Source organism: Poecilia reticulata, linkage group LG9 (genome assembly GCF_000633615.1).
Source record: "Poecilia reticulata strain Guanapo linkage group LG9, Guppy_female_1.0+MT, whole genome shotgun sequence".
NCBI classification, from domain to species: Eukaryota; Metazoa; Chordata; class Actinopteri; order Cyprinodontiformes; family Poeciliidae; genus Poecilia; species Poecilia reticulata.
Window position 1 is genome coordinate 20,767,836 of NC_024339.1, and position 27,647 is coordinate 20,795,482.

The window sequence follows — 27,647 nt, forward strand, 5'->3', positions numbered from 1 at the left end:
TACTGGCAGGCGAAGCGGTATGCGGCTCGGCTGGTCGCTGTGGCAAAAACTCGGGCATGGGAGGAGTTTGGAGAGGCCATGGAGAAAGACTTCCGTACGGCTTCGAGGCAATTCTGGTCCACCATCCGGCATCTCAGGAGGGGGAAGCAGTGCAGCACCAACACTGTTTATAGTGGGGATGGTGTGCTGCTGACCTCATTGTGGGCCGGTGGGCGGAATACTTCGTAGACCTCATCAATTCCACCAACATGCCTTCTATTGAGGAAGCTGAGCCTAGGGACTCTGGATTGGGCTTTCCAATCTCTGGGGACAAGGTCGCCAAGGTGGTAAAAAGCTCTTCGGTGGCAGGGCCCCGGGGTTGGATGAGATCCGCCCAGAGTTCCTTAAGGCTCTGGATGTTGTAGGGTTGTGTTGGCTCATGCGACTCTGCAATATCGCATGGACATCAGGGGCAGTTCCCCTGGATTGGCAGACTGGGGTGGTGGTACCCCTGTTCAAAAAGGGGGACCGGAGGGTGTGCTCCAATTATAGAGGGRTCACACTTTTAAGCCTCCCTGGTAAAGTCTGTTCAGGGGTCCTGGAGAGGAGGGTCCRTCGGATAGTCGAACCTCGGATTCAGGAAGAGCAGTGTGGTTTTCGTCCTGGTCGTGGAACACTGGACCAGCTCTACACCCTCAGCAGGGTCCTGGAGGGTGCATGGGAGTTCGCCCAACCAGTCTACACGTGTTTTGTGGACTTGGAGAAGGCATTCAACCGTGTCCCCAGGGGGGGCCTTCTGGGGGGTTCTCCGGGAGTATGGGGTACCGGGCCCTTTGATACGGGCTGTCAGGTCCCTGTATGACCGGTGTCAGAGTCTGGTCCGCATTGCCGGCAGTAAGTCGGGATTGTTTCCGGTGAGAGTTGGACTCTGCCAAGGCTGCCCTTTGTCACCAATTCTGTTCATCACTTTCATGGACAGAATTTCTATGCGCAGCCGAAGTGTTGAGGGGATCCGTTTTGGTGGCCTTAGGATCGCATCTCTGCTTTTTGCAGATGATGTGGTCCTGTTGGCTTCATCAGATTGTGATCTGCAGCTCTCGCTGGACGGTTCGCAGCCGAGAGTGAAGCAGCCGGGATGAGGCTCAGTGCCTCCAAATCCGAGGCCATGGTCTTGAGCCGGAAAAGGGTAGAGTGCCTTCTCCGGGTCAGAGGGGTCGTCCTGCCTCAAGTGGAGGAGTTTAAGTATCTGGGGAACTTGTTCACGAATGAGGGAAGAAGGGAGCRGGAGATYGACAGGTGGATTGGGGCAATGTCTGCCGTGAAGCGGGCRCCATGGTCCGTCGTGGTGAGGAGAGAGCTGAGTCAAAAAGCGAAGCTCTCGATTTACCGGTCGATCTACGTTCCCACCCTCATCTATGGTCATGAGCTTTGGRTCATGACCGAAAGAACGAGATCCCGGATACAAGCGGCCGAAATGGGTTTCCTCGGCAGGGTGGCTGGGCTCTCCCTTAGAGATAGGGTGAGAAGCTCGGTCAACCGGGAGGTACTCAGAGTAGAGCCGCTGTTCCTCCACGTTGAGAGGAGCCAGTTGAGGTGGCTCGGGCATCTGGTAAGGATGCCTCCTGGACGCCTCCCTGGTGAGGTGTTCCGGGCACGTCCCACCGGGAGGAAGCCCAGGGGAAGACTCAGGACACGCTGGAGGGACTATGTCTCTCGGCTGGCCTGGGAACACCTTGGGATTCCCCCGGAGGAGCTGGAAGAAGTGGCTGAGGAGAGGGAAGTCTGGGCCTCCCTTCTGAAGCTGCTGCCCCCGCGACCCAACTCCGGATAAGCGGCAGAAAATGGATGGATCATATGCCATCATCAAAATCATTAAAAAATGTTCAAAAACGTCTTCCTAACTTTACAGTAAGAGTCTTCATGGTGTTAAGCTTATCACAGTTACGTTCACTGGACAGTGCCTCATGACATGGACTGCTCTCCAGCAAGAAATATCATGCCATTTTAGCTTTGTAGTATTGCCACACACCATTATTCACAAAACATGTTCATAAGAATAATGTGAAATACAGAAAATAATAAATTTAATACATTTACCACAACAAGAGCCAGTCTGGATTTGTTCTGTAGTTTTTATCTGATTTTCTTAAACTTAGAAACAAAAAGGACTTCCAATAAGGTCAACTTAATGTTCTATATGTGGAGAAGCAGTTTTAAGGAAAACTGATATTTTTCCCTCGGTGTATAACTTGCTCAGTGCTGGATTCATTATTATGTACATTAATTTTTTTTCCCCACGTGTAGTCGCAGCAGGCTAAAGGCGAAAAAATTAAATATATATTGATTACCAGATTTGGCTTAACATGAACCTTTTATGTTTTAATGCGGACGGTCAAGATTATAAAATCGAAATGAGTATTTTAACCCAGCATGCTCACTTCAATATTACTTGAGCAAATAGTTTGGGTAGAACCTCTCATTATCTGTTCAGAAGTCTCTCTTATCATATAAAACCAGACAAGCTGCCTGTTTACACAACCTTGCCTTCTTGGGAGGCAATATTTACAAGTAAAAATTATCATTTTGATAGGAATAATGCCTCCGTGTGACGGATAAGCCAACCTACCTTCTGTGGCTGATAAAAGAATAGATTAAAAACATCAAACATTAAGTTAGACACCATCTCCTCTGAGAGTTCATCAGAATGTTGTTATACAAACACGAGTTGTGTTTATTGATTTGTTGACATATTTATAGAAAAAACTATTGTCTGTCAAACATAACCATCTGTAAATTGAAATATTGTTGATTTTAGAAACTTTCTCACTCTGTCTTTAAATATGAAGCTTTAAAAAGTGACACAACTAACCACAAATGTGTCTAGCAGACAAAAGATGTACTGTAGTACTCAGCCTCTGAAGAATGAATACTTCATGTATTTTAGTGTATTTCTGTAAAGATCTGTGTGTTTTCTTTCAGTTTTGTCACAACTTAACCACCTTCCACTTATACAACACATGAGAGCTTTGTGGTCACCACATTACTGATTATCTCTGCTTTTGTTTGTATAACTGAGGTTCACAAACAGCAGTAATGACCAATAACACTGCAATGATATTTCTACTGTTTGATGAACTCATTTAAGGTCGAGCTGACATTTAAAAGTTTGAAAAAAACTAACTGTTAATCATTTCCTCCCACAACAGTATATACAGAATGCTATTGATTAGCCTCAAAACAGAGACAGTTTATTGATTTTGTTATCTGTGAAGCTAAGAAGCCATTATTTTCTTTTTCCACCACTAATGTGACCACTTGAGATTGTCCTATATTATATTGTTTTTTTCTCTATTTTAAATTCTCTGACTTATTTAGTTTCTTCTTGTGTTTTTTTTTCTTTTATCCATCCACTATAGTTTGCATCTGTTACTGAGTTGGTAAACCTTTGTATCAGCCTCTAGGCTTTCCTCCCTTGTTTATTGAGCTACTCTGACTGAATCTGCTATGTGTATAAACTTTAGGCCTGTGTGTGCAAATGTGTGCATATATTTTGAAGTTAACTCACTGTTTATGTGTGTAATTTGACTTCTCTGTGCAGGTCTGGAGCTGCACAGACATCTGTGTTAACACGTGTACTTTGTGTAAAAGTATAACACCGCATGTAAGCACTTCCATGTTACTGCTGGGTCCGCACAGTGCTTCTGTCTTTGTGTCCGGATGCAGACACAGGACGTCGTCTTGCGTGTGTGTATCTTTGGGTTTTCTTGTATGGGTAGGCATAAGGAATGTGTGTGTACAGTATCTTGGATGGGTGTATGCGCTCTCAGAGAGTATCTTCCCTCAGGTGTCACACTATCATGATAAATGGGCTTAGCACCAGCGAGACAAGCACAATACCCCACAGCAATATATTTCCATAACTCCTCACTGCTTTGGAGAAATATATGCCGTTCTTTGATAACACCGGGGCACCATTATAACACATTATAGGATAGACCTTTGGTATAAAATGCTTATAGAGATAGCAGGCTGAGTCTGAAACAGACTTCTGACATATGAAAAAGCAGTTGATTTATGAAGAGTTGGCAAAAAAATAAAAAATAAATAAAAAAAGGATTCACAATACAACAACTGGAAAAACTGCAGTCAGAATCCAGATGTTGATTCGAGTTCACAATCATTAAGGACTTTAAAAATTATAAAACAAAAATGTTTAAATTATTAAAGTATCTATGAGACTGACAAAATATGGAAAGCTTAAAAATACTGAAGAGAAAATGTTAGATTAACTTAACAGCATGATGTCAACAGTAAGCGCGCAGATGGATGGATTTCTGACACTTGAAACGGATTTCCCTTGGTAATCAACCTTTACTATGAGAGTAAAACATAATGACCAATCTCAAGTAAAAACATTAGTTACAAAATGTCAAATGAGGCACTGTAATAATGCATACCAAAGATTCAACTGTGCATTTATATGCACACATTTTTTAAACAAGTCTTGAGGGGAAATTAAAGGCTCATTTTTCCAATGGCAGGGCTGGAGAGGGACTCATTTTCAGACGTGTAGTTTCATGCCTCAGAGCTTTGTAATTCAGTGTCTTTTTCTAAAATATTTCCAATTCAGCAGGATTGCTTCACAATGTAGGCTTATTTCAACATCAGAGCACATCTGAAATGATATTCAAAAACAATATTGTGTTCAAATAAGTGTTCAAAGATTTCCAAACCTTAAGTGAAATAAATAGAATATTAAATATCAAATAAGTAAAAAAAGAGTAGCACTTTCTTATAACACTATCACCTCTTTTGCCCTGCAAGGAAACGGATCCGTCACAACTTAGATTTTACAAATATGAGAACTTGAGTTAAAGGGAAAATCTCTAACGTTATTTTTCACAACATCAACATGTCCTTTACTGCAACAACTATCAAGCAAATTAGAGTTCACAGATATTTAATCCTCATGATTTAAGAATAAATAAAGTATTGCACTGTTTGTTCTTCACAGTGCGTTTGTTCTTCATGGTGTAACTTGCAAATGATCCTATTATCTTTTATTCTTCTGAGTAGTTTTAAAGAAACATGGCCAGCTCTACAACATTAACGTATGCAGGAGCAGTGGACTAGACTTTGTGACTCTGTTTATTTTAGTATTATTGTCTAAAGACACAAGGATATCTTCTTGCTCTAAAGTCACATTTTAAAAATTGTCATAATTTTCAGCACACATCTTTTCTTTTTGCAAAGGAAAAGTAATGCTGATAAACAGATGTAAAACATCTTTAAACCACTTACATTCTGCTTTTCATTGCTCACTGTGTCGGCTTTCCTCTACATGCAGACTTGCTTTTTAGGCGGTTCAACTTTTTGATCTGCATTAGAGTTTGATTGTGCATTCATACCATAAGATAATTATCAATGAAAATTTGCTTAAATGTCACCTAATGGACATGTTGATAACCACGTAACTGGCACAGTAACACTTCACTACTACTTCCTGCTTTGCAAGCCACGTTTTGCCACAGTGTTTTTTTATGTTTTTTTTTTTTTTTTACAAATCCATTGCTTTTAAAAAAAAATCATCATGTCATCTTGAGACGCAACATCCCACAAAGCAAACCAACACCTCAAGCGTGTAGCTAGCTGTTGGGGTCTACCTATGAAAATATCCTATCATATCAAATCTTTGGTTGTCATGTAGATCCTATGGATTTTGTCTTCTTTTGTCCTCTCTATGGTGTTTTGAAATGACCACTTTGTCTGCCTTTTTTAGAACAGCGCATGAAGCTGTAAAATATAATTTTCATTTGTTTCATGGGAAAAACTTAATCAGACTCAATTAGTTTGAATAAAAAAGTAAACACTAAACATATGATTGGGCATAGTGAAAATCTGTCTGCATGACACTGTAATCAAATCCAATTTCACCTTTGTTGATAATTTTCAGTTCAAGCAAAAATAAAATTACAATAGATAGAAAACAAAACAAAAAGGTAGGAAAGGATTTCTTACTAAAATGTGTTCTATCTCAGTGTTAACTTGCTCAAAGAAATGTACGTTTTAACCATATTTTAAAAACATGTTTTTTCTATGCATTTTTGGGTGTTTGGTTTCACACTGTTAATCTTGCATATCTGTTCTTCAAATATGAAAGAAATAAGCAATGTGTACCATTCTTTAAAAATATTTTTTTTTTTACTGGTTTCATTAAATTTCTCATTAAACTGGATATTGAGTCGTCCAGTCTGAGTAATTAACAGTTACAGCATATATTCAATTAACAAAGATTAACACATTTTTGCTTCTAGGGACAATACACAACAGAGTCATTTCACATTTACTGAAGTTTTCCCTGCTGTTCTTTTCAGAGTAAATTTTAACAATGTAAATATTGTGTAAACAAACTCCTGATGATATATTTCCTTGCATTTCCTGAGATTCTTGATGTGTTCATTAATGAAATCAGACAGATAAGTCGCTTTACAAGTCTGACAGAGTCTGATGCCCATTTTCTGAACGCGCCGCTGTGAAGTGACAGTGCTGTCTGTATCTGGCCTAAGGTGTTCTACGGAAGAAGGATACCGTTTGCTGCAAGAGAAAATTGCTCATATTAACATGACAGTCAAGTTCAGTCTTTGTTGTAACTGGAGGTGGAGTCTTTAGAAACAAGTGAACTGCTTCCAAGTGTTGATTACTCCTCATTTATTTATCTTGACAGTGTTTGTAAAGCACAAGCAGATCTAATCAATCGACAGGTTCATGAAAATGTATAATTAGGATGCAGAGAAAAAAGCTTAGCTGATGCAAACTCATTAGCTTACAGCTTATGCTGATCAGCCAGGATGGGTTTGCCAAGTTTACTAGATGTTATTCAAGACCTTCTTTTCCACAACTTTATTTTTCTGGGTAAGGCTGACTGTCTTTTTAAACAGGATGCCCACGTGTGAAAAATTAATACATTTTGACTATTTGTAATTAGAAAATTGTAATCCATGACGATATTGTTTAGTACATTTTTGATAGTGCTGACTGAAAGAGTAAAAAGGTTCCTTTGTGTTTGTGTGTCTTCACAGGGAGCGCGCCTGCAAGTGATCAGTTCAGCAAAAAGTCCCCGGCTGCTTTCTTTTATGTCTCTCTTTGTGTTGGAATATTCACTTTTTCACTAGATAATTGATTATTTTTCCACTCAGTGCTGTATACAATTTTCCCTTCCACTTACAGTTCAGTGGGAAACTGATAGTAAATCGCATTTTCATGCAGTTCGTCTATGTCTGTCATGGGTAGCATTTAAGTGAAACAACTCTCAGCCTCATATTGAGTACCATAATTTATCAGCTTCAACTCCCTCTTAATATGTTTTAATCAATAAATGTCTAAATCACAGTCTTGCTCAAAAATGTGTGGTGTAAACACATTAGATGAGCACTAATGTTTTGTTTCTGTTTTTGTTGTAGGCCATGACAATCCAGCTTAAGGAAACCGAGGGGAAAATGGGATAAAACAAGACAAACACAAACATCATCCTGTATTTTTTTTAAAGCATGAATGATTTTAATAGCTAAGTCCATTGGTACAGATGACTGATTTTCCTTGTGAGTGTGATAATTATACTAAACATGCTTTTTAAAAATGACCATAAATAATAAATGTACATGTTGTTGGTTAGCTTTGTTGTATTTTGAATATATGTAAAGTAATTAATGGCAGGGGCACAAAAAAATAGATAAATAAAAGAAGTACCACCAGCAGATTTGCAGTTGTGCATGAACAACATAATGCATAGAGACCAATTGGACCATTTATACGTTACATTTAGGAATTAATCCGGCCAGAGCCGCTTTATATGTTTACTTTCAGCATGTTTCATACAGGAAGATCATTGATGATGCTCATGTGTACCAACTCTATCAAATTTATTCTGAAAAAGACTGAAGTGACAAAAAAAAAGAATACTCAGTATTTATAAAATAAAGGCAAGTTAATGTAAAAATAAATAAATAAATAAAAAAATAAAAAGATGTCTGTACTTTTCATATATGAGTGGAATATTTTTCTTGGAGTGCTGATGAACAGGAATCAGAAACGCCCTTTCTGATTTCTTTCCACTTGAGGAGCAGCTGGTCTAATGACATATCAGTCTTAGAACCATGAATACATGGACTGTAAAATTGAAGAGAGTGCTGTCACATTTATTTCCTCCGGTTTCCTATTCAGGCTTCAAGCTACTGTGTCCCACTGTAGTTAATTGCAGTTCTAAGCTGACGCGATGCCCTCCCTGTCTATTACCTCGTGCCTGGCTATGTCTGAATTGTCTGTGTTGATGTGAGTCACTCTAGGAGAGAAATTCAATTACCTCCTCTCTCAGCTCAGTCGTGGCCCAGCCCGGCAGAGCTGAAGTATGACTGATATCAGAAGGAGAGGAAAGGGAAGGGGAAGAGAGACAGACAAGGGGGGGGATGACAATAACAGAGAGAGAATTAAACACAGGCAAAACAGAGAGAGATTTCTGAAAAGATAGAGAGTGAAGCAGATACATTTTTGGACAGTGGTGAATCAGGAAGATATGGATGGATAGAAGGAACCAAGGCAGTGTGTAAAGAGGCATTTTGAAATGTTCAGACTTTCTCCAACAGAGCTATTCGTCCTTGATGGACGTCTGAAAGTATGGGCATCACATCCTGGAAAGACAATTATTGGAAGTCATTTGGCTTTACGAGACATCGAATAAAATCCCAAGTAAATGGGTCTCCTCATACTACTCTGAGCTCCAGTCTTCTGAAAGACTCATCTCTTAATGTTTGAATCTATTTTCCTTGAACTTAACATTAAAAAGCAGTTTCGATAGTTTTATTAATTCCAGTAATGGTCAAAACTTTTAGAACATGTTAAATGATGCTTGGAGGTTTCTTGATGGCAAAAAGATTTTTTAAGCGGACAAAAATAATAAAAATATTTACTAATTATTAGTTTCTACCTACAATTAGATAATGTTTAAATTATTAGCCTGTTCTACGAGTGGCTGCTTGCCAGAGTTTTTCCTTTTTCCACATAGGACAATGATAAATAATCCTGTAAAAAGGTTTATATATAATTATTTACACTGAAACATTGGCACAATAATTTCTTACAGAATTAATAAAGTTCTTATTATGCATTATTGGACCTCTACAGTATTTATCAACACATTAATGAATATGTGCAATAATGGAGAACTTTCCCATTTCACTTCATGCTGTGGTTAAAATTCAGGTGAATTTTTTTTTTACAAAAAACTATTTAAAAAATCTGTTAATTTTACTGTACATAGTGATTACAAAAAACCCGCAACATCGTCCTAAGCCGTATAATTCAGGGAGAGAAGTCAGCTTACATAGAAATGGCAGAAAACACACATTATACATATTTTAGCACAAATCTCTTGACATATATCTAATGCTGTGTAATACCAGAGAAACAACTTACATTGTTGCCCCTGTGATGTTTCAAAGTGCTTCACTTCAGAAAAAAAAATCTAAAATTGCATCTGTCCTTGCTGGATGTAAGAAAATGGCCGATGTGAGTCCCTCTTGAACAATCGTTTCCCAGTCATAGACTGATTAACAAAGCTTAGATGCAATTTCTGCAGCTGTCATTTCCCCTCATTATCATAATTAGCATGAAAACTGTTGCTTTCAGTTTTGCAATATCACATTCATTGAATTTGTCTTCCAGACTGTTCCCATTTCAAAGCTGCAGGCCCAAAATTTGTGTTATTTTGCAAATTTGCTCTAGTAGGAGTCTGTTTCATAAGTTTATTTCATTATGGGGTTTTATTACACCCATAATGAAGAATGACAAAGCGCTGTGCAACACAAACAAAATCAAATAATAAACAGAATGATAAACAAAAATAACTTTTAACATAAAACTAAAAGTTCTTCAATTTGGACATTTGTTAAGGATGTCCACAAAGTCAGTGAAACTAAATGTCAAACTACTCCACAGCTGTGAAGCCACAGACTGAAATGCCCACAGAGGAACAACCCACCTGTGGTCAAGCTATGGGCAGATGTGTGTTTGGTTAAAGGTTAGAAAAGATCATAAGGAGCCTGGCCATTTTGACCTCTCTGTATGTGTGTACAAAAACCTCACCAACGGCTGGGTGCAAATTAAGACAATATTTCTACCGGGAGCCAGTGTGCAGTGTAAATGTCAGCAGAACATGAGCTTGTTTACTAGATTTAGTCAGGAGTCTGGCTGTATGGCTTGGGGATGTAAAAGTGATGATCTGTCCAAACTGGTAAACAGAGCATGATGACACATATGCATACATAAACTTCTCTAGATCTGCATGCAAGAACCCATAAGAAATAGCTGAGAGATGTTTATGAAGCAAAAGTAGCAGGAAAAAGAAAACAGTCTAATATGTGATCCAAGAAATATTACAAAGAATACAGAAAACCCTTCATTCTAGGTTTTGTACAATAGACTTTGAAGCTGAGCAAAATGAATGATTTGAGTCTCTGTGTTTTTGGTAATTTAAAATTTAAATCAGAGCCAGAGACGCAGTGGCGGAAATAAATCTTTTATCCACTCTTGAATTTCACGCCTTTATAAATAATATAAACACTTAATAAATTATTATTTTATGACATTTATGGTAGGTCTATTTCAACAGGAGATATCAACAACAACTGAACTAAAAGCTATAAATTATTTAATTTGTCTTTTATGAAGTAAAGCAAGTATTTTACTCTCAGGCAAAATTCAACAACTTAGGACTTGGTGGCGACATCTTTGCTGGCTGACTCAGACCTCAGATACTTCTTGTTGTTGGCCGTATGGATCGCACACGTCTCAGGACGGATTTTGGTCCACTCCTCTTTACAAATACTCTCCAAATCCTGCAGGGCTCGAGCCGGTCAGGTTGCAACAGGTTCAAGCTCTCTCCAGGGATTTTCTATAGATTAAGGTCCAGACAGAGGCTTGGGCACTCCATCGCTTAACTGTGCTTCTTTTTGAGAAATTTATTGGTTAAATGTTATGGTCAACAGTCTTAAATGCTTTATTCAGATAAAATAGAAGGGGGAACAAAAACACAATGGTTTGCTCGTGCTAAAGAGACACACTGGAAGCAAAGTACAGGGCAGCTAGGTTTCCTACAGCCAGAAAGGATTGGATCAAGGGACACAGATTGTCCAATGGTGAGAAAATTGTGGCAGTTTTTTCTCCTATCAGCTCGGCACATCCATTTGGGAGCAAATCCTCTCAAGTTATGGGAGCAGAATGCTGATGCATTGTTGTGTATACCCTGTGCCGTTGTGGACAGTTCTCCTCTTTCAAACTAGACGATCCATCCGAGCATTCTGTTTAAAATCAGAGCAATGATCCCTATTATCTCCCATGTAGCCTGGAGATAAGACTAGTGTAGCGTACTTTGATCTGGCAGGCTCTTGTTGTCAGTAACTTGCTATCTGTAATGACTCAATTGAGGCCATTTTTTTTCCAGTAGCATGACGCTCAGCCATCCTATAGACAAGGCACCGTGCAAACAAAGCAATATTTTAGACTTTAAAACAACAACTGTGCTTGACAGACAGTAATTTATTTATTTTTTTTACTTTTTTGTTTTGTTTCACACAGGGCATCTGCAGGCACTTGATGTGAGCAAAAAACCTGCAGACATCCACCCACTCAGCAGCAGGGAGTGGAAACTGACCCAGGAGAGGAAAAATGTGGCTGTCCAAAAAAAAAAAAAAATGTTTTTGGGAAACTACTGACAGTCTGCAAAACATAAGTCTTAAGTGTAGTAGTGAACATAAGACCAAGAACAAAACATTAGCTTAATGGTGAGCATTCAACTTGAGCATTGTTTCTCATAAAGTAATTTACTAGATCATTGATGAATAACAAAAGCAGGATTGAAAAATTATGTAAAAAAAAAAAACAGAAAAAAAAGCCACCGCCTGAAAAACAATGAAGTATTTAACGGAGAAAAGGATTTGTTCCAAACCTAGCTCACTCTCTGTGAAGACAAAGTGACAAAACCCAGAAAAATCAAAGCACAGAGAAAGGGAGGAACTTTGCTCAGAGATGTAAAATCAAAGATGGATAAAAACAGAAGAAAGAAATATTTTTAAAGTGACGCATTTTCTAACTGTTTAGTAATCAGTCAGATGCACTAATGCATAGATTAGATGTCGACAGACCCCCCTTTTAAGGTCTTTACTCCCATTTCATACAAACACGTCATTTTGTTCTGTTCTTCCTCCATTTTGGTCCTGGGAAAATAACTAGTTTGTACCTATGTACCTAAACCATTACATAATAGTTTATTTCTCTTAAAAGTTAAGTAAAGTAGTTAAATCTTTAGTTTATATCATTCCCTATTTCCATTGACAATGGTCTGATCCTTTAGGTATATAGTATATAATTACTAGTACTACAAATAAAACTAAAACAAGGATTCTACTAATAAGCAACATTAAGATACCAATCTGTTCTTGAAGATGTGGACTAAGAATAATTCAGTCTGTCAGTGCTGGTATAAGGTATATAATCATGTAATCTATGGATATAGAACAATATATTCTTGATTATACTCCTGGTTTTCATTATTTCCACGGATTATTTTTTATAAAAATGTATTTTAAGTACAGCAAGTTATTGCCATGTCATTACTGTATGGAGGGGGCTTTATCAACAAGATTGACTTTAATTTTCCCTTATTCTTTTTGATTTTCATGTAAGATGTAAATGTCATTTCAAGGCCTCTAAAACAAGCAAATATAACAATGATAATAAAACTGTACGTTTGTTCATCATTCCTGAAATCAATGAAAAGCACTTTTTCATTACAGAAATCAAAAGCTTTTTGTATTTGCGGATCTGCTTTTTGCACGTTTCCAAATGTGTTTTGATGATTTATCTTTTGGTGATAGGGAGTTTGATCATTAGTTCTGTCCACAGACTCTATTAGATTGATGTTGGCGCTTTGGCATGGCCACTCCAAAAGTTTTAGGTAAAATTAAAAGAATATATTTAACCTGAACCTGCCAGGGGGGATCAGTGATGATAATTGTGTGACTTATGAGGTCAGTTCTTGTTTGTTTTAGACATTTTTGTTTTCTTCCAGTCATTAACTTTTTCAATCCAACATGAGTGTGAGGGGGAAAAAACACAGGCATTATTATATCTGTACCTATGTTATTAAGGAAAGGGCCTTAAAACTCAAGGTTTATGTTGTTTCCTACTTAGTCATATAATTATTTCTTAATATCTAAATGTCAATAACTTTTCATCAGTTCCCATTAACCATCAATATAAAATGAGATGTCATTTGGCATTAATAATGGGCTACATTTATGAAAAAGTATACATAAAACATAACAGTGGTATAGCACTGTTGACCGGTTTTACTTTAATATCAAAATTACAGTTTATTACAGAATAAAACTTGTCACAGTAAAGGCAAAAAAGAAGAAGTAATATTTAGCAGGTTTCTGCAGCTTGGGGAGGTTATATTCTAAATGGTCTCTGGTTTATTTAAGGTCATATTGACAAGTGAGGGAGAACTCATTACTGGACAAATACACAACAGTTACATTTCCAGCAGCTGCCAAAGGGATGTTGCCAGACAGTTTTCTCCATACTTCATAGGTCTTTAGCAGTGACTTTAGATAATCAAAATGGCAGACATCCAGCTTTTCAAAAGCTTGTCTCGGAGCAGTGTTTCTCTTGACTAGGCATTTTTATTCATGTGCATTATCACTAAGTGCTTTTTGTTGTATGGCAAGGCAATACTAAAGCCCCATTTTCACCCTGCTGAGAGAGCAGTTACTGGACTCCATGCTACATCACAGTTGTCATAATGCCATTTCAGTGTGCATTACCGTGGCATGTCATCAACGCCAACAATCACGTATCTGTCAAAAAAAGAAGAAAGAAAGAAAGAAAATGGGACAGCAAAATGTGTGCAATCAAGACAATAAAGTGACCCATTCATCCAGGTGGAATAATGAGGATAAAAATATTACAGGTTTTCAGAAAACCATCTGTTACAGAAAGGTCTGTGTAGCTGGAAGCACAATTTGCCTCATTTACGTCTTTAAGTCTCACTCTTATCTTATTAGATATGAGAAACCCTTACGAGTTAGAGTTTCTGCTTATTTCATCATATTAGCAGAACAAATGTATGCATGTGTTTACTGATCTGCCCTAACAATAGGCAGTATAGGCCAATGCTGGGGCCTCTGTGCTACAAGGAGCCAGTGGAATGACTTTAGAAATTTAGAAATGGGGTGATCTGCTCTATTTCCCAAATTTTAGTGAGAATGCAAGCAGCTACAGAAGTCTGATAGCTTTTTAGGCAAACCTGTAGACACCTGTTGCAGTAATCAATACAACTAAAGATAAACACAAGTATGAGTTTCTCAAAATCTTGTTGGGGCATCAGTCCTTTTTTCTTGGAAATGTTTTATGTGTATCTGCAGGTTCACATGTGAGGTCCTTTATCCTCGATCACTCAGTTTAGATGCCCGACTATCTTTAGGAAGAGTCCTGCCGGTTCCAGCTTCCCTCCATTCACTGAGCTCACTGGGACCTTCAAAGCAGCAGAATGTTTTCTGTATCATTTCCCAGGATTGTGCCTCAAGACAATCCTGTCTCAGAGGCCTTCGCACAATTCCTTTGATTTGTGGTGTTTGACCTCTGACCTCCATCTTCAGGAGGTGTGTCTATCCAAATCAAGTTCAGTTATCTGAAATTAGCACAGGTGGACTCCATATAAATTGTAGAAGCACCTCAGGGAAGAGATGAGGTGAAAAAAGGCTGAGAATTGGACAATGTGATTTCTTGGTTTTCTGTTTTTTTAATAAGTTTGCAATACATATAATCCACAAAAATATACACTATGTCATAATGATGTATTTGTGTTGAATTTGGAGGAAAGTAATTAGCTTAATACAATCTGGACTAAGTACAACATGAAATATGGAAAAAGTGAAGCGCTGTGAATAAGTTCTGTATACTGTGAGCATATTTTTTTTCCATGGATGGAAAAATCTATTTACATGTTTGGTTTTTAATATATTATTGTTATTACATAATTTACATACCTTTTTAACATAAGTGTCTATGTAAACTGCGTCATATTTAATTTTTTGTAACACATACTTAAAGTGCGTAGACAAATTTTTAAAAAAGTTAGAAAAAGAAAAAAAAAAACCTTAGAAGGTATTGATATGACATTGTTACTACAGCCATGCATTGCAGCAAATCTCGTTTCCTAGAAGAGAAACACGTTGATTTAATAGAAAGGCCTTTGTTCTGAACACATCCTCATATTCTGCACGGTACTATGTACAATTGTTACTAATGTATTGCATCTTGTATTACACGATGTGAAACATGCAGATTTTCCCTCTTCCCAATATTGTCTTCATTATGAAACTAACTTTGAATCCTTGTCTCAAGTTCAGTGGGATAAGTTGTGTGTAGCAATGTGCCACAGATAAAAGGTCTTACTGGATTATTAAAGTCCAGTTCTGTCTATATTGATTGATCCTGATGCCCTTGAGGAAAGCTGGCTGTTTAGTGGTGTGACGGGCAACTGAGTCATAAACACAGCAACAAGATGTCAATGAGCCATAAACGCTTTTATGGGAAAAAAATCCCCTCTCCCTTGTGGTGTTGACATTTGTTTTACATCACGTAAACATGGAGGTGAATTGGCGAGACATTTCAGCGTATGCGCTTTTCAATCATCAAGTTTGGCTTGGATAATAACTTTACAGAAGCAGGAAATGAAAAAACAATGTTTTCCTGTGAGATTATAATTTAGTCTGGGAGGGAAGAAAAAAAGCAAAACAATAATAAAACAAGATTTTTTGAAGCCAGGCCATGTTCATTGGATTCTCTCCTTAACGTCAAATTTGCACAAGATTTTAAGTTCAGTTTTGATGTCCTTAAAAAAAAAGCCTAGATCTAGAGAAAATCTGCCATCACTACATATCATGTATCAACGCTTCCAAAGCATTTTTTCCATTTACAAGTTTTACATTCTAAGTCCCAAGCCAAGTCTTTTTAGCATTCTATATTGTAGTGGAGTCAGCAAGAAAATAGCCAATGATAGATGAACGGTCACAAGTGAAAAAATCCTAACAGAAAAATAAAAAACTAGACAAGCATTTTAGAGAATATGCTTAAAAGGTGTCCAATAGTATGTAGTAGTTTTCAGGAATTTGTCAATGGATGAGAGAAGGAACAGGAGTGGAGAGAAAACAACTTCTCACCTACAGAGAGGTGAACAACACTGTCTTACTTTATGTCAAATACTTAGTTATGTGCTATACTGAAGAAACCAAAAACACTTTGTGTCAGCATCCTGTGATTGATCACATTATGAACAATTGCTCGTGGGATCAAGTTTATGGAGAGGTGATCTATCACAGAGTGAGTTATTTTCACGAGTTGCTATTACTTTAAATTAGAGGACCAAGGGGCCACTCAGGTGAGGGATAGCAGCAACACTAGGAAATGATTCAGTGACAGATCACTTGGGTGTTTCTAGGTTTAGGCTTTGGTAAGGACAACAATCTTGGATCCTTTTCTCAAGGAAGCCTGTTACATAATGTGAACAAAGAAACGGGCGAACAACACTTGCATTAAACAGTCATATAAAACCTTTAAAGTGTAACATTCAGACGTAAAGGACAGGTGTATGCGACATTATTGCAGTACTCTTATGCTTTCATTTTTTGTTTCTCTCACTTTAGTTTTGTTCAGGTAGTTTCTTCACCTCCAGCCATGGTGATCCAAACACAGGCTGACATGAATGATTGATACAGTCATCTGAGTTCCTCTCTACTGCTAGGAGCTTGAAGCAATGAGCTTGAGCCTCGGTAGCAAGCAAGTACCTAAAACTATGCCATGAAAAGAATGCCCGCAGGCTTCCATAGATTGTAGTATTTGCTGTAACTGCACAGATGTACAGTCAAAATTAGAACTCCACATGTATAATGTAAATGAATACACATGCGCATTAGGATATCCATCATAACTGGGACTTAAAGTTATTACATTATTTCTCGGCTCAGTGAGTCGGTAGTTCTTAGAAACCAGGTAGGTTTTTCTGCTTGTTAGCAATGGGGTTTCATCAGTATTGATACTGTTGATTAACATCATAAAGAAAAACAAAACATAAAAAAAAAATACTGATGCATTTTCATATTCAAAGTCAAAAATATTTACAAGTCATTATGACACACAGAATACTGTCCATATTTTAACAGAAGAGGTAGATAATGTGGTGGCTTGCAAGAAGTGGTAGCAGCAACAGAAAATGAATGGAAAGAATAAAATTATTCCTCACCAGCAATTTTTTTTTTTCATGTAGGTTGGCAGGTAGGTAGGTGGATAAATTTATTTATATAGCACATTTTCAGCAACAAGGCAATTCAAAGTGCTTTACAAACAAAATAAACCAAAGGAAAAATATCTTGAATGAACCATTTCAAGTCTAATGTTCAGATATACCAGCTCTTCACCAAATTTGAATGCATCTTTCTCACTTCTGAATCCTAAGTGAGCCGATACGGTAAGAAAGTCTCGAGTTGAAAGCGCAGGCAGGCTGATCTGTGCGCTCGTGTTGACGGATCCATCTGCAGCTGGTGATTCATGCACATGTATTTTTGAATTTGTATGCATAGTTTATTACTACTTGTGCAGTTTGAAACATGTAAATTTGACAAACTGTTTACGCATAGGTGGATGTTGAGGTATGCACGAACAAAACAAAAACTGTAATTAAAAAAAATAATTTTATGGTATATCGCCTGTGCTTGCATAGCACTCAGTCTTGTCCAGAGGAGTCCAAAGCGCTTCACTCATTCATGCACACATCAACATGCTGATGGTGGTAAGCTACAGCCACAGCTGCCCTGTGACAGAATGACAAGGGAGGCTGCCATACAATTGGCGCTACTGGGTACTCTGATCACCAGCACTGATTTGACTTTAAGGTTCAGATAAACGCAGACATAGTTATAAAAACAACAACAACAAAACTGCACCTATGTTGGGTCTGGTGTCTCGTCAGCATATGGCTCGAGTGTGAGGGAAGTTTTGGCTTATAAATGTGGCGGGACCAGTGTGATAAAAATAGGTAACTTAAATTTAAAAGCACCATTTTAAATTTAGATGAAATTGGTTGCAATGACTCCACTTGAAAAATTACTTTTAAGGCACACAGACCCGCTACAGATGAGGCTTGAGACAATCTCACAATTCAACAATTTTATTTATTACACAATTGTTTTACTTTAATCAAAGATACTAATTTAAAACCACTCACACATTAAAAGACAGTTATAGCTCAACTCAGGGACATAAGTGCAATTCAGGGTAGTGTCCTAAAAGAAAAACACAGCAAACAAAACAGTAAAAACAAAAGAAAATCGTGCACCAAACCAGAAGTAGTACCACCACCCGGAAAGTCCACCACCAACACACGAGCTGGCCGTTCCTGTCAAAATAAAGGAAAGAAACATTCTAATTACAGACAATACAATTATGCAGTTCAGTCCACGACCAATCAAGCAGCAATAGTCCACATTAAGGGTTCGTCATGGGAGGAACCGATCCGCTGTAGCAAGCGCCACCCAGAGCGGCACTAGAAGGATTAGTCCGAGCTGGTCACCAACCAGCCCAAATCAGCCACACTGGACGAGTGACAGGAGCCAGCTTTACGCCGACCAGGACGGTGGCCATAAAGCCAGCAAGGAGGACGACAGGTAGGCAGCCGACAGATAACCCAGATGACAGGCGGGGACAACCAGGACAGCAGGCAAACAGCCGGCCAAGGACAAACAGCAGCGGCTATCAAAAATAAATGGTAGAAATGGAATCTGAAAGCATGCAAAAACTAGCACTTCACTGAGCTCTTTATGTAGTGCCTCTGACAGGAAGGAGAAAACAGGGAGCTTGTACAGGTGGCCTGGTTATACAATAGAAGCTGAGCTAAAGCTAAGCTAAACAAACAGAGTGTGGGGAGATTCTAGTGATGGGTCCGACACCGACATCGATGCGTCGGCGCATGTGTCAAGCCCACAGACCAAAACCCGTGTCGGTGCGCGTATTGGTTTCAGCAAGTCACGTGACCGACACAGGAACTGTTTCGAAATGACATTAACGCGCCAAACTGTGTTTATAAGAAAGCAAATCTGTCAAATGCATTTGCCAAACGAATTCTTGATCTTTTACAGCGTCAACTATGGAGCAGCGTCCAATTAAATGTTTCCACAGTGTGGGACCATTTTGATCGTATAGTGGAAAATAAAATTGTTTTCATTTTTGTTGTTTCAGCTGGTTCTTGTCAGTTTCTACTTGATCTATCTGAATCCAAATTCAGCTGAAACTGACTTTTAGTTTACTTTCATATTATGTTAAGTGTCGCATATGTTTTAACTAACCTGTCTTATTTAAATAAATCCACTTTTTCAATGTTGAGGCATTATGAGGTCAGGCATGAGAAGGAAGTCCCAGATACACCTAGAATAAACTCAGATGCAGCCATTCTACAAATTACTCAGTTGCTTTTTATAAATTATTTCATATACAGTGAACCCTCGCTATAACGCGGTTCACCTTTCACGGTATCGCTGCTTCGCAGATTTTTTTGTGCAGTTTTTTTCCCCCCAGTGTTCTGCGTCTTGATTGACCGTATGATTGGTAAGAACAGTCTCTGTGCTTCTTCTCTACCTGAGTGCCAATAAAGTTACGGTTGTTAATACAGATTGGTCACTCAGGAGATGGAAACTGAAACTTTCAATGCCTGCTGGAAAAAAACTGTGGCCAGAGGCAGCAAAACCTGACCGGAGGCTCGTTTGACGAGATCCATCGCTCTGCTGTGAATCTCGCAAAGTCGCTTTAATGACATGACTCCGGATCACATTAAGGCCCGATTGATGCACACGCACATCCGCTGATCTGAAAACAGGTTTTGCTATTTGGTTTCAATGTAGAGTATTTATTTATGTTGTCTAATAAATGTAAAAAAAAAAATAAAGGTAACTACTTCATGGATTTTTGGAACGCAACCCCTAAGAAAAACAAGGGTTCGCTGTAAATGTAGTGTTTACCAAATTTTTTTCAACAGCAGAACAAGTTTTGTCAAAAAAGCGTAACAGGCTAAATTTCAAAATGTTGTAAAAACTTTTTGTAAATAAAAATTTGTGGAAAAAAACAGTCCACGCATCCTCATTCCAAACACATTCACTTAAATTTTCACTTTATGGTACATGTTCACATTATTTATTGACTGTATATGTATTTTAAATTTACCTGAAGATATGACATAATACAATATATAATATTCAATAAAATACAAAGACTTAAATCTTATTTATGGACTAGGTCATCAAATCACTCCGTTGCCTGTAGGAATTTTTAATGTCCAGCAGGTGTCAGTATTGAGTGACACAGTATCGACACAGAATCGACACAGTTTTGCTACGTGTCGAAACGATACATGAGGCCTCATCTACCCATCACTAGGAGATTCTTACCACTAGGACGATGGTGATCACAGTCGTTAAGCGCACTATTTGAGCGCGCATTAATTTGCGGCTGTTATACAGAAAATGGAAATAAATCAAGTAACTAATAAGCTTGATGGAGAGAGATGAAGCCTGCCTTACCTAGCGGGCAGCACCAGCAAACGCCGAGGTCCGAACCGGAAAGAAAACAACGTGATGTCAACCAGGTAAGGGAGGGTCCTTTATATACAGACAGCTAGCGCCACAACCAATTAGATTCAGGCACTTGTGTGGTGCGTTCAAAGCCTACAGGGCATACTGCCCTGCCACATATAACTTTAGTCAGCAACAATGGTGTCTCACTATGAATGATGGAACATGCGGTTCACAATGAAAATCCAACAGGGGGAATCAATTTCAGTGAACATCTTACCAGGTGAACAATGACGCAGAGAGCAAAGAAGAACACGAGATAGCCACATCAAAACCTGACAGCAATGTCCCATAAAAATGAAAACATCAATAAAGTGTGTTTTACAATAGACACCGGTAATACACAGAACAAAGCAGGAACAGAGACAATGTAGCCAAAACGGTGGGACTCCAACCAGAGCACCTGTGTCTACTGCTGTAATCACTGCTTGGAAAAAGATGGCACAAATACCCAGACAATCTATCACTGCATTTATGCAGCAGCATAATGAAATCCAAACTGAGTTGATGTTATTACAATATCCGTCTAGAAATTAGCTTTCAGACTAACTGCATTTTTAACACCCTGTGGGTGTATTAGCTCTTGTTAGATCACTCTATGAAGTTTTTAACCACCAGGAGAATCTTACCAGCAGCACTAACAGCAACACTGCTACTTAACAGATTCACAACATAAACATGTCTTGTTATGAGAATTTACATAAATTTGTTTATTTTAAAATTAAATTCAACAGCTGATGCTGCTCATTATACACTAAAATCTTTTAATATAACTATATTGGTCCCAGTAATCTTAATTTAGCTCAACTATGTTTTAGCAATGCCTGCAAAATTAGACCAGACATTGCATGCAGTGTATGGTACTAAAATTTAATGAAATGCACTTAACAGCCAGAATGTTATTGAAACCTTTCTGGGCTGCAATCACATGCAAAACACACAGGTAATTTAATTGTAAAGAAATAATGTGGGCAATTTGCAAATGACTGACCTGCCTGCTGAGTGCACTCCTGACTGGAAACAGATACTGGACTAGTATGTACTGATTAACAAAAGAACTTATGAGTGTTTTTGTTTCCTTAGCTCATTTGTTTCCATTCTCTCCTCCATGTACTCATTGTGCTCCTACACTGAGACAGTGTGTGTGCATGTTTGCATGTAAATTGCACTTTTAGATTTGTGTAATGGGAGAAATTTGCTTTACCCCAACAAGATTTACACTTGCAGTAAATAGATGAGGGGAAAGAACTCCTTAATGGATCCCACTAATGTTCCAGTTACATGTCATTAGAGACTGTGATAGGCAACATATATTTACAGGAAATGTTTGAGTAATTAAGAGAACTATATTGTAAAAAAAAAGGGCTGGTTTTAACACGACATCATATTTGACTGTCTTGAAGCCTATTAGCTAGTCACAATACTATCATGTGAAACCCTTTGTGCGCAGATTGAAAAGATTAGCAAATCTTTTCACATCAGGTTGCAGTTGTTCTTTTTCCAGTTTCAATGTGATTTCTTGGAAATTAGTATTTTAATTAAAAGTAAAACCCTGACCTGATAAGATACTTCTCAAAAGTTTGAAAATAATCTGAGTAGAGAGATCACATTGGAGTGATGTTTCTGAAACAAAACGGTAATGCAGCAGCTATTAACACAGTGTGGAATGAACAACACTTAACTAATTCTTTCAGATATCAAAGGCATTGACTGAAGATAAAATGTAACGATTACAAGTACTTATATAGGCATAAAAGACATGCAATTGACTTTAAGTCAACAAACATTTACTACATGAAATAAAAAATGATTTTGATAAAGGGGAGTGAACTTTATGTCTGTGTACCAAAACCTGCTTATTTCCACACTGTTTCTTTGTCGCCTGCAATGTGCAACATTTTCCTTGCAGAGTTGGTTCATTTGAGTTGGTTATTAATCTTTGCATGTAAAGTGTCTCTGTGAACATAAGCCTAGCATAAGATTAGGTTTCTGTAATGTAAAAAAATATATAATTGCTTTAAAATGCAATTTACACTTTTTTCTTAGATATAGAATTTTTTTTAAACATCATACATTATCAGAATGTGTGAATGAATCACCTTCTGTGACATTCTTGAAGCAATGCAGTAGGTTATTTTTCTTTTCAATCATCTGTGCCTCATCAGGAGATAAGTTACCATCACAATCTGCACTGAACAAAAAGAACAGTTCTTTGAGATTGCAAAGCTGTATTTTCTCAATATTCACACATAAAATACAACTAAAAATGGGAGGGTTTCTAAAAACAAACTGAATGTCTAATTTTATTGTGGCTCCAGTGCAGCACCAGAAAGAGACACTATTTGCTTGGTAGAGCTCTTTTGCAAACAGATCTGTCTTTTCTTCTCGTTTTGGAATTGGGATACTCAAATTCAGGTTTGCACATATTTAGCACTTGAAATGGCTTTGGAAATTTACTCGTCAGTCTTTTTTAAAATTCAACTCTAAATTGTCAGTATTGGTCTAATTTCTTGTTTTCCTAGCTGTAATCTCTTCTAATCTCCCTGCAATGCCTTTGTCAGTTCTTCTTTGCCTGTTTTCGTTGTCAGCATTTTCTCCCTTCCTTTTCTCTTGCTACAATCCCCGTGTTTCAGTCCTGCTAAATATTACCTTAGAGTGATGCCAAAGTATTTTCCAGGCCCCGAGAGTTATGTTGGCATATGGTGATCTGTCTTTACTTTACCAAAGTCATCAGTATTTGTATCGGCCCGTCAATCCTGAAAGATCTAACCAGATGGTTTCCTATGATGAACTGCTGATGAAGGTGTTCTTCCTGAAGGCTGTACATGTGTTTTAACACTTTATTGACTGGCTATATTTGTTTGCAATTATATGTCCAACATTTATTTCCAAACCTGAGACACAAGTTGTGCTTACTCGTAACGTCCTTATTACTCAGATATTTCCTAAACAACTAATGGCTGTACATAAGTAAGTAAATAAGCAAGCTATTCAAAAGTTGAGGAAGGAAGTCTGTTTGTTTGTGACAAATGGCTGCCCTTACTGCTTTTGTTGTGCAGGCCATAGAACAGCAGTGGTGAGACACATGTCAGTGATGGATAATATGGCCTCCTGTGATGTTTCAAGTCAAACTCTGGCAGTTCTTCACAGCACTTGGCAGCTCAGCCTCTTCGCTTGCTGTTGGCGTCCACAACATGTTTTTCAAACAAGCAGTGATTTGCTGCTTATAGGTCAAGAAGTATGTCGCCCTAAATGACCCACATAAACAAGGAAAAATAATAAAAATGAACCGCAGATGAAAAAAAATCAGACATAGTGGGGATCAAACTGAAGCTTATTTTACTGAGCCAAAAGTAAATTCAGAGTAAGGACTTGTTTGCACTCTTAATCTCACAGTGTGTGTACATTTTTAAGACTTAAAAAAAAACCTTCTTGTTTATCGAGACACACTTTCTACAAAATAAAAATATGAAACCACTCACCTATGAGGATTCTACCACAGTACTCCCCACAGAGAAGGTTTTGTGTCATTGCAACACCATCTTGTGAAATCTATGAGAGCAGATGGCCTCTCCTCATGAAACTCCGATGTTAGCACAGTAATCTGACTCAACAAAGAAAAGGCTGTTGGATTAACAATTAACTCCATTCAAGTGGAATAACAACACAGGTACTCAGTGCTGAGCTGGACTTTTCCTCTTAGTTAGTTGGCAAAACAAACAACGTCTTAGCAAGCAGTATTTCAAGAAATAAAAAAAACATAAGCCATCGATGTTGTTTGCTGAAACCACATTAGTGACCAAGAACAATTAAGTTAGCATATGCAGACCGGCTCATTGGACTCTAACGGTTGGCTGGTTGGCCATCTGACAAATTGGTTGCCATGGCTGTTATGAGGACCCTGGGCAGAGGTGATTGGGTCCCAGTATCCATAGCAGCTGTGGTCAAGAGTTACACAGAGGGGCCAGATGGGGCAGCAGCAGGGGCCGATAGCTGCCATCATCAGTAATAGATCACAGTTAAACAAGAATAGAGATTGTTTGACTAAAAATGATGCCCTGACAGACTGTTTGTGAAGCACATTAAATATAAAATGTTCTAATATATTAACGACCAAAGGACCCCAGCTCCTCAGCGTAACATCTTACAGCTTGTAGTGATTAGTCCGATGGTTTTAAAACTTTTTTGTAACAAACACTTACTCAGGACATTCCAAATTTTCAAAATATCAGCCCCTTGACACACGTATAACTGTCCAACTTGGACTATAAGACTCTTTCAGTTTGGTGTGCAATAAAAAACAGAAACATCTTATCCATTGGCACTTCTACAATGATCTTTTTTAGTTGTGTGTCCCTTTGTTGTTCAGACACTGAAATTTTTAAATTTGCAGTTGGAAATATTACAAGAAAGATAAAGAAAGGAAAAGCTTTTTTCCAACAACCCCATCCTATAATCAACTAAAAACCTGGTGATGTGATAATAAATCGTTTATTCGTACTTCTAATTACTTAAGTGTATTTTTTTCTTTTAGTTTATGCTGTCTTGAAATGAATGAGCAAGCAAGAGTACATGGCATTAATGAAGCAAATATCAACATGCACTGGCCATAACTTGTTGGTAAGAGTGTTCTGGAGTAGTTGGATAAGGAATTGATTAATTTCAAGTGAAAGGTGAAAGTACCAACCTCTATTGCTTAACCTGAGCAGTTCTTTAGCTGCAGTATCCATTTCGTACACACATGTTCATATTTGTGGTTTCTGTTGTTTTTGTGCGCATACAATTTATCTATATATTGTCTATGTCAGGGGTGTCAAACTCCAGTCCTCGAGGGCCGGTGTCCTGCAACTTTTAGAAGTGCCTCTGCTGCACCACACCTGAATAGAATAATTAAGTAATTAGCAAGGCTCTGGAGAAGTGAGGAAGTAATTAAGCCATTTGATTCAGCTGTTTTGTACCTGTGGCACATCTAAAAACTGCAGGACAGCGGCCCTCCAGGACTGGAGTTTGACACCCCTGGTCTATGTCAAACATTCATTCTGAGAAGTTACCTTGAATGCGTAGCCACAAGTTTTACTCAAGTAATACCTCATAGTAAAATTACTCAAGTAAAAAGGAGAACATAGTAAAACCACGGTACTCCAAAATGTTACACAAGTAAAAGTAGTAATTGAGTAAAAGTAAATAGTTATTATGCACTTCAAGACACTTTGAATTTGATTGTGGATTTGATTTGGAACTGGCTTTGTTCTTGTTCATTTTTTATGAAAAAACAACTAGATGTATAGTTCAGTCAGCGCTTTATAAAAATATGCTTCTATCCCATATTTTATGACAACAAGAGTAACAAGGCTTACTTTTTTCATACTTACAGCAGTGGTGATACATGCTTTTACTATCTTGTAATGCTAGTTGTAGTTAACCTGGCGACTGAGCACAAAACTTTGTAAATGTTACTGATTTTCAGACTTGGAATTGGTCTTTGAGTGGGATTAGTTTTCACTCCCAAACCCAAAGTCCAGCTTCATGGGTAAATTATCATCACAATCTCTCAGATAACATTTCATAGTTAAAATCATACCTGGGCCATATAGCCTTGATGTCTCTGGTTTATAAACATCAAGGCTTAATTTGGCATATATTTGAGTGGCACTGTGCTGTGTCAGACTTTTGTTTTGAGTTGAATTTGGCTCGTTTTGTGTTAATTATGTCGCCACAGTTACTCAGTTACTCAAAATGCCAACAACTCGGAAGAAGCAGTAATTTTGAGGTGTAGAACAATAGGTGCCTGCCTATGCGTTGCTATGGCAGGCCCCAATTCGGAAAAATTATAAATTCAAGATTTCCCATAGAAAACTTGCCAAGCTTGGTAGTTGGGCACTAGGCTCATCAATCCAACTTGTCTGTCATGTTTTGGGGTTAAAAATGCTTAAAATTGACAGTATAAGTACAAAAGGGCACCTGTCTATTCAGACCCAGTGTTCTAGCTATAGGTTGTACAGTTAGACTTGCCCAAGTGTATACATGCAATAGCAAAGCTTTTGCCAGGCCCATCACCATAGTGTTATGGCTGGTCCAGTTCATTACAACAGCACAATTGCTAAATCTAATGCACAATAACATTCAGTCTGAGACTGGCGACTATAAGCTTCGCACATGTGGTTCTTACTCACGGTCCGAAATAAAAAATAAAAAATAAAGTCAGTGGGTAATTGTTTATGTCTCGAAATTTTTCAACCTTCATACTAAGGATTTTAATTCAAGCTCAGAAATTCAGAGAAATAATAATTTTATGTAAGCAAAATATGAATAGTCACAGGAAATGTGTATTCTTCCCACAATGCATTGTGAGACCTGTCACTGCTCTTGTTTGTGAGACTACTCACTGCCTCTTTCTGGGCCCCGTTGCTATGGTAATTAATTAACTGCACCTGGGCCGGCTCTCTCTGTCAGACAGTGTGCTGGAGACAAAGTTTCTATACTTGTGAGACACCCAGCGTTGATCTCAAGGACCCTGACAAAATACCATAAGCCCTAGCAAAATTTTGAAAACATTTTATGGGAGCAGGCATGTGTATCTATGTCATGACCGACTTTTAGACCAATAGGGCGATATTTGTGCCTGTGAGGGGGAGTTAAAAGAGTTTTGGAGTCAGAAATCCACTGTGCTGTGTGTGTGTTTCAGAGAGAAAGATTACTGATTCTGTGAGACACTCAGCCTAAATTTTTTTCGTTTTTATCAATTTATGTCGTCATTTAAACTCAGAATCCCACTAAAACTAATAGGTCCCTTCTCGGGATCAAGCTGAACACTTTGATACCACTTTTGTGGGGGTGCACGCAGTGTCACGGGCCGCATTAACGGTGACGGAAGAAAAATGAATAAGCTATAATAATAAAGAAACATTGGGTGCAGAACAATAGGTGCCTGCCATG